Here is a 17,208-nt window from a genome sequence, read left to right on the forward strand (position 1 = left end):
GTTACACATGTGTTAGTCTCTCTCTTCAGCTAGACAGGGAAGATCCATGAATATTGAGAATGTGTCTTGATCCTTCTGGATTCCCCCCCCCCCCCCCAGCACAGTGCAGATCCTTCAATACCAGCTGGAAAAATACTTGGTGACTGACTTAAGGAAAATCTGATAACAAGGAACAAGGAACCTTAAAGGCAAATGATTCAATAAGAAAAAAAGAAACATATTTGAATGCTAACTAATAAAAATAAACTTTGGTTCTATTGGGAGAGGAAGGCAGGAGGGAGGTGTATGGTGCTTTAGAACTGTTTTTGGTATAGAGAATTCCTTGATTCAGAGTAGCAATTTCTCTAATTTTGTTTTAAGAGAGTTGTATGGGGATACAGTGGGTAGAGCAGTGGGTTTGGAATCAGGAAGATTCATTTTCCAGAGTTCGAATCCAGCCTCAGACACTTACTAGCTGTGTGACCCTGGCCAAGTCCCGTAATCTCTATTTACCTTAATCCATTGGAGAAGGAAATGGCAAGCCATTCCAGTATTTTTGCCAGGAAAACCCCATGGACAGTATTGGTGTGATATGGTTCAGGAAAAGGACTGAACAAATTCCTGACTCCTAGGCTTTGCCCACTAAAGTTGCTTCTCACTTGTTATATTTTGGTTCAGGTAATGGAAATATTTCTAAATGAACATAAATGAATTATCTTAACACTTATATTATCAGGGAATGCCTTAAGCATTTGTTTATTCAGGATGGTACCTGTTTACATATCTTAAGTTTGCACTAATTCCTTAATTGACAGGGGAAGAAACCCCACACAAGGACTGCTAACTAGTAATTTGCTGAATGATAAGAAATCCTCCGTAGGAGTTTAGCGTCTATCCATGTTTTTCCTTGTTCTTTTTGGTCTGGACCTGTGACTACCATTTGGGAAGTCCTGATGTGGAATTCACTCCTCTAATACAGATAGGCTGCTCATCTTTGGTTTGGTCTTCCATAGTTGCCTCGGGCACTGAGAAAGGTTAAGTGATCTGCCCATAGAGCCAATGTGTTACTTAAAAAAAAAAAAGCCAGAAAAATAACATGCAAAACACTGAACTAAATGGTTTACATATAAAGAATGTTCCAGAATTTTTGCCAAACGTTCTTAAGGGGTGGTGGCAGCAATGATTATGTTAATTTGTTGTGAATGACTTATTTTTAATTTACATATTGACCTGGGCACCCAGGGAACCCCAACTCTGTCTGGTCTTGTCTGGCCTCTGCAAAACGGAGAATCGAACAGTTACTTCTGCTAGTGTCATCAATTCTGCCTAAGTCACAAACGTCCCCACCATCACGCGTTTCCCCCGATGCTGGCAAATGAAGCCAATATAGGGTATGAAAGGGCTCCCTCTTCCCCTCCCTTATCGGCTCCAGGAACAGTAAGGAACCTCCCTGGAAAGTGCAAACGAGTCAATCCGGCCTGATTCTGTTAGAGAAAGAGGAGAGAGAAAAAAAAGAGGCTGGTTAGCCTTCCACCCACCCCCGCCTCCCCAGAGCACCCCTCCCCCCACCGCTGGCCACCAGCCCAGGTCCAGCCCGGTGGCCTGGGCCCCTCTCCCATCCGAGACACAGAGTTTCTGGCTTTAGTCCTGGCCCTGAGCCTCGGCCCCCATACTCGGGGAAGGAAACGCCTAAGCACGACCATTATTATTCTTTTCTTTTCTTTTTTTTAAACACAAAACTAGACAACCAACTTTGGTCGGGTTTGTGATTCAGCCAAAAAAAGAGAAAACACACACACACACACACACACAACCACCACCCGACACTTTGCTTCAGTTAGGGGGAACAGCAAATCAACACGCCTCCTTCCGAGTTTTGGCTCCCAGTGCGGGCAGGTTTGGGCTTATGTTTCAGCAGAAGGGGAGGGGGGTGGGGGCTAAACCGTGCGTGCGGCGCATGTGCAGGAGGAGCCGGCAGAGCCAGCACTTATTGAGCGCCCGCTGTGTACCCGGGAGCCGGAGCCCGGAGCTTGTCGGGGGGAGGTGTGTACGGGACGCGAGCGGCGTGCGTGCGTGTCCGGAGGGAGGAGGCGTGGGTCTCGCTCGCGCGGGGCGGGGAGGAGGAGGAGGAGGGGTGGGGAGCGGGAAGGGGGAGAGGGGAGAGGGTGGGTTGGGGGTGTGTCTCTCCTCCGCTCCCTTCCCGGGGCGGGAAATCCGGGCCGGGTTGTGGCCGCGGCCGCGTACGTGAGCGCTGTGTCCCGGCGAAAGGCTGGCCAGGTGGGCGCGCACGGAGCCAAGGCGGGCGAGCTGCGCGGGGCCGGGCCGGCGGCGCTGGACGAGCCAGGCGAGCAGCGCGGTAACTTCCCACGCTCGGAGGACCCTGGGGGGCGCGGGACTGGCACAGGCCCGGCACGGCGGGGACCGGGCCACTGTGAGGGGTGGTCAGGGCTGGGGGGTGGTGGTGGTGGTGGAGGGGGGGGCGATGCGGCAGTGCCCCCGACGGGTGGAGTAGTGGGGGGGGTGCGTGCCCATTCGCCCGCCGCTGCTTATCTCTCCTTGGTCCCGGACCCCCGCCTCCTCCCCAACTTTGCGCCCCTTCCCCTCCCCCCCGACAGCTAGCGTTCAAGGGCGCCTTTTGCCTCCGCTGCCCCCGGCCCCCGGCGCAGCGCTCGCTCCTCCCGCCCGCTGCTTTCAATCTCCACCCACCCACCCTCCGGAGCCTGGCTTCTGGATGCCTCCCGCCGCCGGTCCCACCCTCTTCTCCCGCCCTCCCTCTCGGAACCCCCTTCCCTCCCCGCTCGGGGGTTCCCCCCCACTTTGCCCCATCGCGCTCCCCCGGCCCCTCGCCGCCCCCTCCCCCCCCCCAGTTGTGCACGGTTTCCTCCTTCCTCCCTGGCCCCGCGACTCTCGGCAGCATATTGGCCGGCCCGGTGGGGGCCTGGGAGAAGGGAGTTTGTGCGGTGAAAACATGATTGGAACCACAGAATTCGCCTCCTCTCCTTTCTGGGGCGAGACACTCCGAGTTTGAGGTTTTTAACTCCTTCGCCTTGGGATTGGCTCTGAACGTGGCGAAGTGTGGGTGGGGGGAGTGGGGAGGGTGTGTGGTGTGTGTGTGTGTGTGTGTGTGTGTGTGCGCGCGCGCGCGGGCGCGCGCGTGTGTGTCCTACTGTTTTCCCTGCAGGAGCAGGCAGTTTGTAACAGCTAAGCCCCGCTCCCAATGGGCTGGGGGCCTTTTGACCAAGCAGGCTGGTACATTCCCGTGATACTAGGCCACTGAAGCACCAGCTTGCAGTGCTGCTCACCACTTTCTGGAAGAGAGCAAAAAGTCCATTCCTTTAGTCAGTCAGTCAGTAATCTATAGGTCCTGGATAGATAAAGCGTTTATAAAACACTCTGCAAGCAAACCCTGCTCAGAGCACACACTCTGGGCAGAGTCCTGGGGAGGGGAAATAGAATGCCTGGTTCCTATTGTCAAGGAATTTACAACTAAGCCGGGCAACTCAGCTCCAGTACTTATAGAGTGCCTACTATGTGCTAGACCCTGTGGAGATACCAAAAAAGAATTCAAAACCTCAACCTCTAGGAGTGTACACATTCTGGTTGAGGGAGATGAAGGGTCTAGGAAATTGGCATTTAATGCGGGCCTACTATGTGCCAGGCACTGAGCCTAAGGGCTTTACAAATAACCGCATTTGACAAGACCTCTGTAAGTGCTGAATGCATATAAATAACTGTTAAGGAAATTTTTTTTTTAAAAAGGAAAGGTCAGCGGGGTGGGTTTTATCAAGAAATATTTCCAGGAGGAGATGAGTTTTGAAAGGTATAAAAACTGGAACATCAAAATAACATAAGGAGGAGATGGTAAACAAATTTGCCTGTTCATCATCAAGCAATCATTAAGCACCTACTCAGTGCAATTGCATTCTATTGTGGGAAGAACAGCATAGAAGAATATAAGCATATAAGAACATAGAAAATACAGAGTATTAAATAGAAAGTAATTATGGTGGGGAAGCACTAGCAACTGGAGGAGGGAATTAGGAAAGGCCTCATGGTAATAGTAGAAGGTCCATTCATTTATTTAACAAATGAGGGGTACAAATGAAGTATTAAGGCATAGTTCCAATACGTGATCTTATAATCTTATTGGGGAGACAATAAATGAATCAGTTAATTAGTACTAGAAGGCTCTATAATTAAATGCTAAAACAGTGCCACCAAAATAAGTGTTAACAGCAGTTAAAGGAAGCAATTGATCCTTATAGGTAAAAAAAAAAAAGTCAAGTAATGCCTCAGTTTTTCAGCAGTTCAGATATTTGAATTCAGCAAAAATAAGTACCCTACTATAAACAGAATACTATATGCTTGGCACTGGTGGGACTTAGTTCCCAGCCTTCATGTAACTTATAGATGAGTAAGTGAATATTGCACCTGCATATACGATCTAGCCCTCTCCGCATCTAAATCTATAAAACTATAAACTAAGTAGTGGAAAATAGAATGTGTAAAAAGGACAAGAGACTTGAAGGCAGGTGAGATTTAAGCTGAGCCCTTAAGGGTAAGTGAGATTTCTGCAAGTGGAGGGAGGATGTTGTTCTTGGTGTGGTGGGTCTTGTGGAGGTGGAAATAAACAAGGCTTCCTTGGGGGACAGTGAAGAGACCATCTTGGCTGGATCAGAGGGTACCTGTTGAAGAGGTACTTTGGGACTAGATTGAAAAGGCCCTTAAATGCCAGACTGAGATGTTGAGCTCTGTAGGTAACACTGAACCATTGAAAGTTGTGTAGTATGTGGCATCAACCCTGTGCCAGGTCCTCTGCCTAGTGCTTTACAAATAGTAGATAGGCTGTATTATTATTCCCATTTTACGGAAGAAGAAACCGAGGCAGACAGGTTAAGTGACTTGCCTAGGGTCATACAGCTAGTAAGTTAAGTGTCTGAGGCCCGATTTGAACTCAGGTACTCCTGACTCCAGAGCCCATGCTCTATCCACTGCACCACCTACCTGCCCCTTGAAATTTTTTTTTTTAAATGAGTTTTTGTAGGACATTCCACTGACTGCCTCTGATGCCTCATTGTGGCTGGGAAGTAACCCTGGGTTCTTGAAGGCTTTGCCAGGGGAGGAATTTAAGTTCTGGATGGTACTACTAAGCTGAAAAGTACTGCCCATTGACAGACTGTGTGCCTGTCACCCAAAGACCAGCCTTGTTTGATGAGGCTCAGTAGCACTTGACATAAGAGGATGTAATTTTTGAAATCTGTAACATGAAGTTTCTATGAAGGGAAAAAGGGGTTATTATCTGCCTTGAGTAAGGATCTCCCTGTGCTGGAAAAATCATCGATCCTTGTATTGCTTTTAGGACCAGTTAAAGCCACAAGATCTTGGAAGCAACCAAGAAGGAAGGAGGTTATTGTAATATTCTGGATGTTAGATAATAAAGCCTTAGACTAGGGTGAAGATTCTAGGAATGGAAAATAAAGGGGGAATTTAAGACATTAATGGCAAGAGAAAATGGTGACAATGCAGGGGGCAGGGCAAAGGACAGAGATGAGTAGAAATTGGTTTGAAACTTGGGAGATCAAGAAGGTGGAGTTACTTTTGGTGGTAATGGGGAAATTAGGAAGATGTCTGTTTGGGGGAGGTATGATTGACTTTAATTTTAGAAGGTTCAGCTGTTTGGCAAAGCATCTATATGGAGAAAAATGTTTATTAGGCACCAGGAGATGTCAGACTGGTGAGAGGACAGAGCTGCAGATGTCGATTTTTTTTTGAGTAGCATTTAAAACTTGTCAGTAGATGAGTCCTTGAAGGGAATGAGCTACATGAGGTAGTGCAACACAACCCAAACTCTTCCAGGCCAAATTTCAGCTTGCATGATTCTGCAACCCTTAGCTCCAGTCCCAGGCTTAGTGTCAGCTCCCAAAGGATACACCTGGCTGAGACTCGGTGGTTGAGGTAAGAGTAAGAAGGTTAAGTTGAAAAGGAGAGGAACCTAGGGTCTGGAAGCTCAGCAACTGCAATAGGATTTGGGATTTCCTGAGAGTATAGACTCTATAGTGTTTGGAAGCAGATTTGCTTTAGGTGATCTTGGCTGAGTCCCCAGCATCCCCAAATTATTTTTCCCCCCTGGGGCAATGAAGGTTATGTGACTTGCCCAGGGTCACACAGCTAGTAAGTGTCAAGTGTCTGTGGCTGGATTTGAACTCAGGTCTTCCTGAATCCAGGGCTGGTGCTTTATCCACCATGCCACCTAGCTGCCCCCGCCCCCAAATTCTTAATAGAGGCTTGCAGACCAGCAAGAATGGTTCCATTTGACCCTATCTTGAAGATAAAAAAGGGGAAGTGGAGTTTGGAGATTTGGAGACAGGAAGGGACTTGGTCAAAGGCAAAAGCTGGTGGAGAGAAAAAGAAATTATCTGCCATACAATCCTTGTTCCTTTTGGTCTTTAATCTTGAAGTGTTCATTCTGTCAGTGAGGGAATGATGTGAGTAGGCTAAGTTGCATCGGTATATGTGTGTGTATATATGTGATATATACGCATGTTTATATGTGTATACATATACACATATATGCGACCTATGAGATTAGTAGATCAGGGACCTAATTCACTACATTCACGGAAGACCTGTAGTTAATGAATCTTGAGTTTCTTTGCTTTATCAAACCCTTTTTAAGATTTGAGAATCTCTATATTGGACTTGGCACCCCAGCCAAACTGAAGGCATGAGAAAGAATCCTGGGCCTAGGAAACACGGTACCCTACAGGGCTGGTGTCCTTCCTGTTCCACACTGTTTGCTTATGACCTGGGATTGGGGCGATCAGTGGCTTAAACACAGGGGGGTGGGGGGGCTGTACTTCCTGTGGCCCAAGCTCTGCCAGCCTTTCACTAGGTTGATTTAGTATTGCTTAGTTGCTTCCTTTAGTCTCAGCTTGCAACATCTGAGAGTTTAGGGTTGGGGGGGTGTTGTATGAAAAGATTGCAGAGTTACAGGGTGAGCAACAGGCTCTTCTGTTAAGGGGTTGGGTATGAAGCAGTGGCTACTAATCCTCTTGTCTTTCTGAGGGCAAGGGCAACGAATTATCAAGTGAGAAATGCTTCACACAGTCATATGTTACTCACTAATATGAAGAAAGTATTGTGTGGATGGCAAGAAATAGAAGTCCTACTAGATTATTCATTGTAAGGGATTTTCATTCCTATTTGAGCGTCTGCTATTTTAAAATCTATTCTTCCCGGGTGTTGTGAGAGATGCAAAAGAAGTACAAGACAAGGGCCCTACCCTCCATGAGCTTGCAGTCTAGTTTGGGTCTGTACTACAAAGCAGGTAAGCAGCAATGTAAGGCACTGTATGAATGAACAATTCATTACCAAAATGGGTAGTAAGTAGTTGGTAATCATGTTATACCCTGGCACTCAGTGTCTGAATCTGTAAAATGAATGGGGTTGCGTGTATTGTTTCTAAGCTAAGCACTCTGTGATCCTACTGTAGAAGTTAAGGGAGAGGGGTGGGGAGGACACTTTCAGGTTGGGGGACGCCTTATAGAGGAGGTAAGGTTTGAATTGGTCCCCTGAAGAGTGGGTTTAAAGTTGGGGTTGAGTGTGGCTTTGTGCTTGAATTAAGGAAGAAATAGGGCTGAAACACTTGTTAACGATAATAGCTGGCATTAAGGTTTGCAAAGCACTTTAACGGATGGGATCCTCACAACAACCCTTGGAGGTAGGTGCTATTATTATCATCCCCGTTTTTCCAGAAGAGGAAGCTGAGGCTAACAGGTTAAGTGACCTGCCCAGAGTCACACAGTTAAGTGCCCGAAGACAGTCTTCCTGACTCCAGGTCCAGTGCCCCAAGCACTCTGCCACCTAGCTGCCTTGGTGGAGAGTGGTGGGAAACAAAGTTGGAAAGGTAGGCTGAAGCTGCATCAGAGGGTCTTGAATGCTAGGCTAGGCTAGGCTTTATTGGACTTTATCTGGTAGGCAGTGGGAGGACATTAGAAGTTCTTTAGCAGCAAAGTGACATTTTGAAAACTGGCCAGAGAGAAAGGAAAGAGAGGGAAAGAAGTGTGTATGTGTGTGTGTGGGGGGGGGGGGGCAGGGAGGACAGAGGAAGGGAAGGAGAGAGGGAGAGAGAAAGAAAGAAAGAAAGTGAGCTCGAGCCCATGATTGTGTAGGATAGATTTATTGTAATCAGGTCAATGGAACAACAATTCTGAGCCATTGACTGGGATTTTGGTAATGTTTTTGGTTTGGAATTTTCAATTGAAGTGTTCATTCTAGGGGATTTAACCTGCACTTTTTATTTTAAGGGATAGCTCTTGTGTGCTGAAGTTACCCCCAGTCTTCCTTTCACATGTTTGTATAAATGAGTCTTGTCATGTACCAACTTTGTGCTGTTATTCATTGCTTGGTGTGTCCAGATTGCTTGGCATTAGATTCCCAGGAATTGGTCACAAGGTGTGAACCCCTTGCCCCCTCTAGCATGAAAGAGTAAAATGAGGAAGGATCAGTATATGGCCATCTCTTTACTTTGAGAAACTGTTTTAGTTACAGGGTAACTGAGGGTTGAAGTCCTGCAAGGCAGACATATACAATTACATAAAGATTCAAAGTTTCTTTGGGGTTTCTGATTCAGCCTCAGGTTATTTCTGGTCTGAAAGAATTTCAGGAAACCAAGTTAATTCTGATGTGTAATCAGGCTGGTTTAGTGTGGAATTGTCGTGGCTGTCTAGTGAATCAACACCTTTGCCATAACTCTGGAACTGATGTCATCTCCCAGCTATAGGTCAGGAAGATCTGATAGAGGCACGTTGTTCATGCAGCCATTTGTAAGGCACCAGAATTTTAAAGATTGGGTTTGAAAAAATTTTCATCAGAATATCTTTTGTTAATTATTTTAGCTAAAAATACACTAATACTTATGAAGGTAGACTATAAAGATAGATTACAAGGAACCAATGTGTGTTCACTGAGAACAAATCAATAACACAGTAACCTGATTTCTTCTTTTAAAATTTTCAAAGGGCCTCATTTTATTGATAGATTAGGGGAAGGACACAGATGTAAGTGTGTTATGATTTTAACAAGGTATTTGACAAAGTCATGTCTTTAGTCAAAGATGACTAAATACATGTGGGACAGCTGATAGTATCCTTAGGTCAGGCTAAGCATCTGTGCATTAACCATGTATTGCTTTTTAAAAAAAGTATAGCTTTTTAAGTCATCCATGACTCTTTTAGTTAAAACAAACATCAGTTAGTAGCCGTATGCTGACTTATCACATTAACAGGGAATGAATTACTTTGAACAATTGATTGCCAGTGTAGTAGGCAAGTAAAGTTTTAGGCCTGGAACTTTTATCCATCTTACCATTATTAGATTGTTGTACTGGGGCCTCTTTTTAGTTGTTGGCCCTATTTACATGTGTTCCCTCTCTCTCTAGGCTTCTTTCTTCTTACCTTCATTCCCTCTTGTTCATATCTCATGAACTGAGGCCCAGGTTCTCCCTGCTTTCCAGGGTGACAATTAGCTAATCTGATAACTTCATGGAGAAGGATCTATTACCTCCCTAGAGTTTTTGATTTAATTCCTAGGCAGCACATGCCCACTATAACTAGGGCCTTTTGAAGTCAGTCAGTAATTGATTTGGCTTTATTATCATATTAACTTCTATAAATTAAACAGAAAAACAAAAAAGTATAAGCCAGTATAGATAAGATTGGTAAAAAAATTTTCTCTGGTATTAATTGGGAAAAATATAAAATGTAATATGACTCTTCAAAAAGACTTATTTTTGAAGAATATTGTAACTTCAATAAGTTGCTGATATCTTTGTTAGGGGAATGCAGAGCTTGTTCAGTTCAGTAAATTATACTCGAAAAATGTTGATTAACAACTCTATGTCAGGAGAGAGTAGTATGTCTCTAGCGGAGTGTGACAGGACTCTTTCTCTGGGCCTTTCTTGTTTGACAGTTTTATCAGAGACTCCCTAAAAAAAAAAAATAGAAGTTCTGCTTACAAGATTGGTAGGAGACAGAAGGTTGAAAGGACTGGCTAATGACATATTAGAGATAGTTGATATGAAAGATGACTGGATCAAGATGGAAAATGATCCCTGTAGAATGGAATGCTGGGTCAAAACCAAGAAGTTGGAATTGAGCAGACGTAGCTACCTAAATAGAATATATCCAATTCATGTGGCACAAATCTGGGAGGTATGCTCATGTCAAGATCACAGGAAATAATAGTCATACTGCACTCTTATTTTGGTCCATACCACACCTGGTTTATTGTGTTGAATTCTGGAATACACTTTTAAGAGGGAAATGAACAGAGTCCGGAGGAGAAGAGTCTGAAGAAAAGGAGTTGGTAATTAACTTCAGGTTTTTGGCAGATTGTCCCGTAGAAGAAGACTCAGAATTGTAGGCTGTCAGAGCTGGAAGAGCTTGGGAGGATGAGATTAGAACCAAAAAATGGGTGGCTGTTGACACAAAGTAAATTTCCTTTCAATAAGAGGAAAAAAGCCAACTGCTTAAAGTATATCATCAGGGAGATGAATAACTGGAAAAGTAGGTGAGATGGTCATGTAGTGAGAGACAAGGCTGAAAGATGGAAGGCTTGCATGTCCTGCTGCTGTCCATGTAATGTCAAGATTTTTAGAAGAAGGCCCCAAGCATATTGGATGCTCTGTGGAGGGGCATTGACCAGCATTACAGAGGATGAGGGAAAATCACTGATCTATCACTATATAGGAGTAGAGAGTATTCCGTATTACTAGAACTGCTAAAAAAAAAAAAAAGGCAGAAAGAGCTACTTTGTGAGAATTCTCCATTACTGGAGGCTGGGTTAGTACCTGTCAGAAATGTTGAAGGGATTCCTCCTTCATTGAATAGCAGTTACACTGGACCTAAAGGAAGATCTCTTTGAACTCTTAAGGTTCTCAAAATGTGAGATATGGCCATGTTGATTGGTATCATTAATGAGGTATTATAGATTCAAATTACATGGTGTTTATGATAGTGCACTTATATGACCTTTTGAAGGTTTCACAACTCGATAAGCCAAGAACTGACTATTCCATGAAAACATAGCCAAGAACTGACTTCAATGAAACCATTTATTAAATGCTATGTGCAGGGCACTGTGCTAGGTGCTAGGGATACCAACGCAGAAATGAAACTGCCTCTGCTTTCAAAGAGCTTACCATCATAATAAGAAAAAACTGGGGATGCTGTTGATAGAATGCTAGCTTTGGGGTTAGGAGACTAAGGTGTGATTTTGGGCAACTAGCTTAACCTCTCAAAGCCTTGGTTTCCTCATTTTTAGAATGGTAATGGATGACTCAATGGATAGAGCAATGGTCCAGGAGTCAGGAAGACCTGAATTCAAATTTGGCCTCAGATGCTTAGTAGCTGTGTGACTCTGGGCAAGTCATTTAACTAGTTTGCCCTGCTCTAATCCACTGGAGAAGAAGATGGCAAACCACCCCAGTATCTTTGCCAAGAAAACCCCATGGACAGCATTGGTGTGCTGTGGTCCATGGGGTAATGAAGAGTGGGTAATACTATTTCCTGTACCCATTTCATTGGGCTGTTTTGAAGAAGATACTTGGCGCCAGATAATTGTGAGGGGATAACAATTAATTGGGCAGCTAGGTGGCATAGTGGATAGAACACCAGGCCTGGAGTCAATCAGACACTATCTGTGTTTGCCTCAGTTTCCTCATCTGTCAAATGATCTGGAGAAGGAAAGTATCCAGTATCTTTGCCAGGAAAACCCCAAATGGGGTCAGACCTGACTGAAATGACTGAACAGTGATCAATGAATTAATTATCCATCCTTCTGTGGAAGAACTTCAGTAATGGGAAGCCCACAACCTCTTTGGGCAACCTGTTTCACTCCGGACAACTCGAATTTTTAGGAAATTTCTCACATTTTAGGAAGGGCCTTGATGAGTTAGGGAGTATCCAAAGGAAGGCTACAAAGATGGTGGAGGACCTTGAGTTCATGCCAGATGAAGATCAACTGAAAGAACTAAGAATGTCTTCCAGCTTGGAGAAGTGAAGACCTGGTAGAGTTCGATTGATAGTTATAGTCAAATGTTTTGGGGAAGAAATGGATTAGACCTACCCTGCCTGGCTCCCAGGTCTGAATGTAGGATCATAGATTTAGAGCGGGACGGAGTCTTTGAAGCCATCTGATTCAAGCCCCTCATTTTACACGTGAGGAAAATGAGCCTTAGCAAGCTTCTGTGGACTTGTCTAGGATCATATAAAGATGGTGATGGTGTCAGAGACGGCATCCGGCTCCAAGTCCATCATCATTCCTTCTGCTCTGCACCCTGCCTCTAGATGGGAGCCAGACCCAGGCCAGGTACAGCAGGATCACCGCCCCTCACCACATATGTCTCTGTTAATGGAGCCTCAATTTGAGTGTCCATGTTTGGCTGCGATGTCACACCACAAACACAAGGATGCTTGTGAAGTGCTCATTAAACCTTGAAGCACTATGTAAATGTCAGTTCCTTGTTGAGAAGCATCAAAATATATTTGAATGACTACTGTTGGTCATGGAGTCAGAGAAGATTGGATTCAAATCCTGCCTCCTTCCCAAAGTGTACTGCTGAGAATTGACTAAGCTGGAATACAGTAGGGTAATTTCCTCTGTAGTCCTGGCTGGCCTCTTCGCCTCTCTGATTATAGCCTAAGGTCACATTAACTTTGCTGGCTGTTGTATATGCCACTGTTCATTCACATTGAACTTGTCATCTGCTAAAAAACTTTCAGATCTTATCCAGCAAACTGTTTTCCAGCCAGGCCTCTCCTTTTTGTGCTTGGGAAGTTGACTTTTTGAAATCAAGGGTGAGGCTTCACATTTATCCATGGTAGATTCCATTCTGGTAAATCCATTTCAACATTTTAGGTTGTCAGGATGTTTTTGGATCTTTATGCTTTCCAGTATGTTAGATATTTCTCCTAGCTTTGTTAAAGGGAAATGTGATTGATATGTATGTCTCAGGTCTTTATTCAAATTTTTTATTAACGCAGTTACAGAAACAATTATGGATTCCTGGGGCACTCCACTATTTCGGCCACCTCCCGATTCTTCACCCCCCCCCCGCCCCCCACCTCTTCAAGTTGTCCTTTAATTATTAGGGTCTGGTCTGGCCATTCATCTGGTTCCAAATCTACAAAATTCAGCAATTAGCTAGCCTACCATCTACATGGTGTAGTGCAGTGCACTAGGCTGGAAATCAAGAAGACTCTCTTCCTGAGTTCAAATCTGGCCTCAGACATTTAACTAGCTGTTTGGCCCATGGCAAGTCACTTAACCCTGTTTGCCTGAGTCCTCATCTTTAAAATGAGCTGGAGGGGGCAGCTAGGTGGTGCAGTGGATAGAGCACTGGCCCTGGATTCAGGAGTACCTGAGTTCAAATCCAGCCTCAGACACTTGACACTTACTAGCTGTGTGACCCTGGGCAAGTCACTTAACCCCCTTTGCCCTGCAAAATAAATAAATAAATAAATAAAATAAAATGAGCTGGAGAAGGAAATGGTAAACCACTCCAGTATCTTTCCCAAGAAAATCCCAAATTGAATCATGAAGAGTTGGACATGACTGAAAAATGACTGAACAGCTAGCTCCAATTTTTCTATGTTGTCCACAAGGATATCATGAGAGCTTTGTCATGCTTTGCTGTAATCTAGGTAAACTATCGTAGAGAGGCAGCTAGGGGGCTCAGTGGACAGTGCTGGGCCTGTAGTCAGGAAGATGGGAGTTCTCATTTGGCATTAGACACTTAAGATAGTTCTGTGACTCTGGCTAAGCCATTTAACCTTTGTTTGCCTCAGTTTCTTCAATTATAAAATGGTGACAATAATAGCACCTACCTCACAGGGTTGTTCTGAGAATCACATGAGATAATATTTGTAAAAGTGCTGGGCACATTGTCTAGCACTTAGTAAGCACTGTAGAAATGCTTATTCCACCTCCTGTCCCTCCATAGTGAAGTTGTCTGACTTGGAGTCAGAAAGACCTGGGTTCTCAGCTTACCTCTGATGCTTACTGTCTGTGTGACCTGGGGTAAGATGGTTAAATTCTTTGAACCTCAGTTTCCTCATCTGTAAAAAGGGGATAATAGTAGTGGTACCTTCAGTGGTTGTTGGGAAGGTCAGATGAGATCGGTTGTCTACATCAAAAGGGAAACAAGGTTAGGCTGACATGACCTGCTCTTGATGAAGCCATTTTATTTCTTTGTGATTGCAGCTCCCTTTTCTAGATGTTTACTAACCATCCCTTTAATAAGTATATTCTAGTGTTTTGCTAGTCATTAAATTCAGACTCATTGGCCTATAATTTGTAGGCTCCGCTTTCCAACTTTTTAAAAAACCCAACCTGACATTTGCCCTGCAGCACCTTTTGTTTTCTGCATTATTCCAAAGGTCACTGACAATGTCTTAGCTATTGCTTCTGCCAGGTTTTGTTTTGTTTTTTAAAGTATCTTGGGTTGTAGTTTGTCCAAACTCTTGATTGAACTCATTGAGAGTTGGTGGTTAAGTGCTTTCTTTCATGTCACTTCACTTATCTTGGATTTCAACTCCCTGTTAACCATTTTTCCCCACCATTTCTTCCCAGTCTCTTGGAAGCCAGGACTCATCAGTTATAGAATGGGAGTGGATAGCCTACAGCCTGTTTGCCACTTTATAACTTATTTTATTTTATAACTTTATTAATTTAAAGGTGCACCAAGACTTTTGGGATACCCTGTAGATGTTTGATTTCTTAGGTGACATCTTATTTCTTTCCTCCATACCTTTTTTATAAGTGGTCCATGTCATATATGCACGTCTTCATATCTATCTAATTAGATCCCTAGATTCTTTTGAAGCACACAGCTCAGATGCCACCTAATTCTATCCACAGGCATTTATTAATTGCTTACTGCATGTGAGGCATTGCTCTAGGGATAGAAATACAAAAGTAAGAGTTCCTGCCCTCAAGGAGCTTACATTCTGTCTGGGTAGTGGTGGAGAGTTTGCAACATTTTTTCAAATAAACAAATAGAGATTTTAAAGACAAAATGATTTGGGAGAGGGAAAGCCAACAGCCGTGTGAATCAGGAAAGGCTTGTTAAGGGACGTGGTTCCAATAGGGTATATCCTGTGAACAAAGACATAGTGGGTTAGACTGTTTAGGTTGGAATGTTGAGGATTGTGAACAGGAGGAATGCAGCTGGGAAAGATATGCTGGACTTTGATAGTGAAGGGCTTTGAATGCCACACCAGGGAGTTTGAATTTTGTACCAGAGGTAATAAGGAGGCACTGGAATTTTTTGAGCAAGAGAATGATATGGGTTAGACCTTTGCTTCATGTTGGCACCTCTGTGGAGAATTGATTGAAGAAAGGAAAGCCTGAATGCAGAGAGACCAGGTAGGAGCCTGTTGTAGTCTTCTGATTGGGATATAATATGGAACTGAGAAACTGTTTATGGGGTGAGTGGAGGGAAATGACCAGACTTAGCAGTGTTAATTGAGGAGGTGGCCTTGACAAGATTTGGCAACTGATGAGATGAAGCAGGCTTTCCCCTATGTTTATTAGCATTCTTTCTTGAAATTACTTTGTATTGCTTCCCGCAACTTTGTTTTCACTTGTGCTTATGATGTATCCTCACCTCTTTTCCCCAGAATTTAAACCCTTTGAGGGCAGGGACAGTTTACGTTTTTTGTTTTTTTTTAATCCCTTTCCATATAACAGTGTCTCATATGTAGATGTTCTTAGAAAATTATTTATTTAATTCAGTTTGTCAGGTTTTTTCCTAAAATAAATGAATTGGGAATTAGCATTTTTTTGGGGTGGGGGAAGAGGTTATTATCGATTGCCTTGGTGAATTCTGGATATTACCTTTGGTTTAGACTAACAGTTCTCAAAGTTTTTGGTCTCAGGACCCTTTTTACTTTTAAAATTCTTAGACCTACACCCCCCCATCTTTTGCTTATATGGGTTATATATCTATTGATATTTACAGTAATATAAAGTAAAACTTTTTTGTTATAAAAATAGTTTTGACCATACAGACCCTCTGAAAATGGTCTTGGGGTGCTGAGAACTGCTGATCTAGAGGCCTTTTGAGTATAAAAGGTAAGCTTAGTTTCATTGCTGGAGACATTATTTCTATTAATTGCTGAATATGTGTGCATGTATTTGTGTGTGTCTGTGACTGAATAAGATACAATATTTTTGATCAAGAATGTTTTCTTTGCAAATTTGGGGTACACAAAGTTGAACCCTCACTTTCTGAAAGTACAAGAATTTAGTAAAATAAGTGAATAGAGAATTATTGGTCCAGTATATCTAGGCAGTGAAAAAGAGTATGGAGATAAACTGCAAAGAAGGAGGGGCACTAGAAATTGGAGAAACTTTGAGTGAAAATATTCCAGAAGAATGTGGTCCAGTGTTTCTTCATCTGTGAAATGCAGGGAGTTGGACTTTGATGATTTCAGAAGTTTCTTCCAGCTCGAATATTCTGTGCTTCATATTTAGGCTATAACAGAAAATAAGATTCTCAATTGATTTGAACTGTTAGTCTTTTTTATGTTTTCTTTCTTGACTGGTAGGATGATTTGATTAAATATAGCCTTCTTGCTTCATTTGAAATTTGGTTTACACATATGATTTATATCAAATCCTTCCTGACCTTTTTCTTGGTTGAACTTTAAATATGACCCTTAAAAAAAAGGCAGTTGGGCTAGAAGAAACAGAAGATAGGGAATATATTATACAAGGAGAGAGTCCTAGAAAGGAATGGGAGTGAGGGTTTCTCAAATCTAAGCTCCAACTTGGGAGATGTTCAGGTTGACTTCACAGCAAATTGTTTTCTCCCTCTCCCTCCCTCACCCTCCCTCTCCCCTTCATTCTCCCTCCCTCTCCCTCTGCCTCTCTCCCCCTAACCCCTCAGAGACATCAAAGTACTGTGTTTAGCAACCTCAGAAGGCAGAGCTTCATACTGTGTAAAATAATAATGGGGAGAGAGCTTTGGGAAAGGAGCAAATTAAGAACTGGCAGCTTTTAGAGAGAGATGGATTTATTTCAAGTTGAAGTGTGTAAGAAGTCAACAGGTGTACCTCATGTGTCCTAGGGTGAGTGTTAAGAAGCCTTGCTGTATTTTAGTTTGCCAGTGCTTTGCTGGAATGGGCCTAGTGAAGAAATTGCATTGCCTATTCTGCTTGCTGAAAA

The 17,208-nt window shown here is 43.5% G+C and overlaps 1 protein-coding gene across 3 annotated transcripts in view; it reads left to right on the forward strand.

The window, feature by feature from the left end:
- Positions 1–1,948: 1,948 nt before the first annotated feature.
- ZNF395 (zinc finger protein 395) overlaps positions 1,949–17,208 on the forward strand; it is a 77,455-nt gene continuing 62,195 nt past the window's right edge. Inside the window, exon 1 of one of the 3 annotated variants that reach the window (XM_043987190.1) lies at positions 1,949–2,022. The gene's annotated coding sequence lies outside the window, so the exon portion shown is untranslated. Of the gene's footprint in view, positions 2,023–2,175; positions 2,336–17,208 lie in introns of those variants that run through there. The other 2 variants (XM_043987192.1, XM_043987189.1) reach the window with 2 other exon arrangements.

This window comes from Dromiciops gliroides, chromosome 2 (genome assembly GCF_019393635.1).
Source record: "Dromiciops gliroides isolate mDroGli1 chromosome 2, mDroGli1.pri, whole genome shotgun sequence".
Classification (NCBI taxonomy): Eukaryota; Metazoa; Chordata; class Mammalia; order Microbiotheria; family Microbiotheriidae; genus Dromiciops; species Dromiciops gliroides.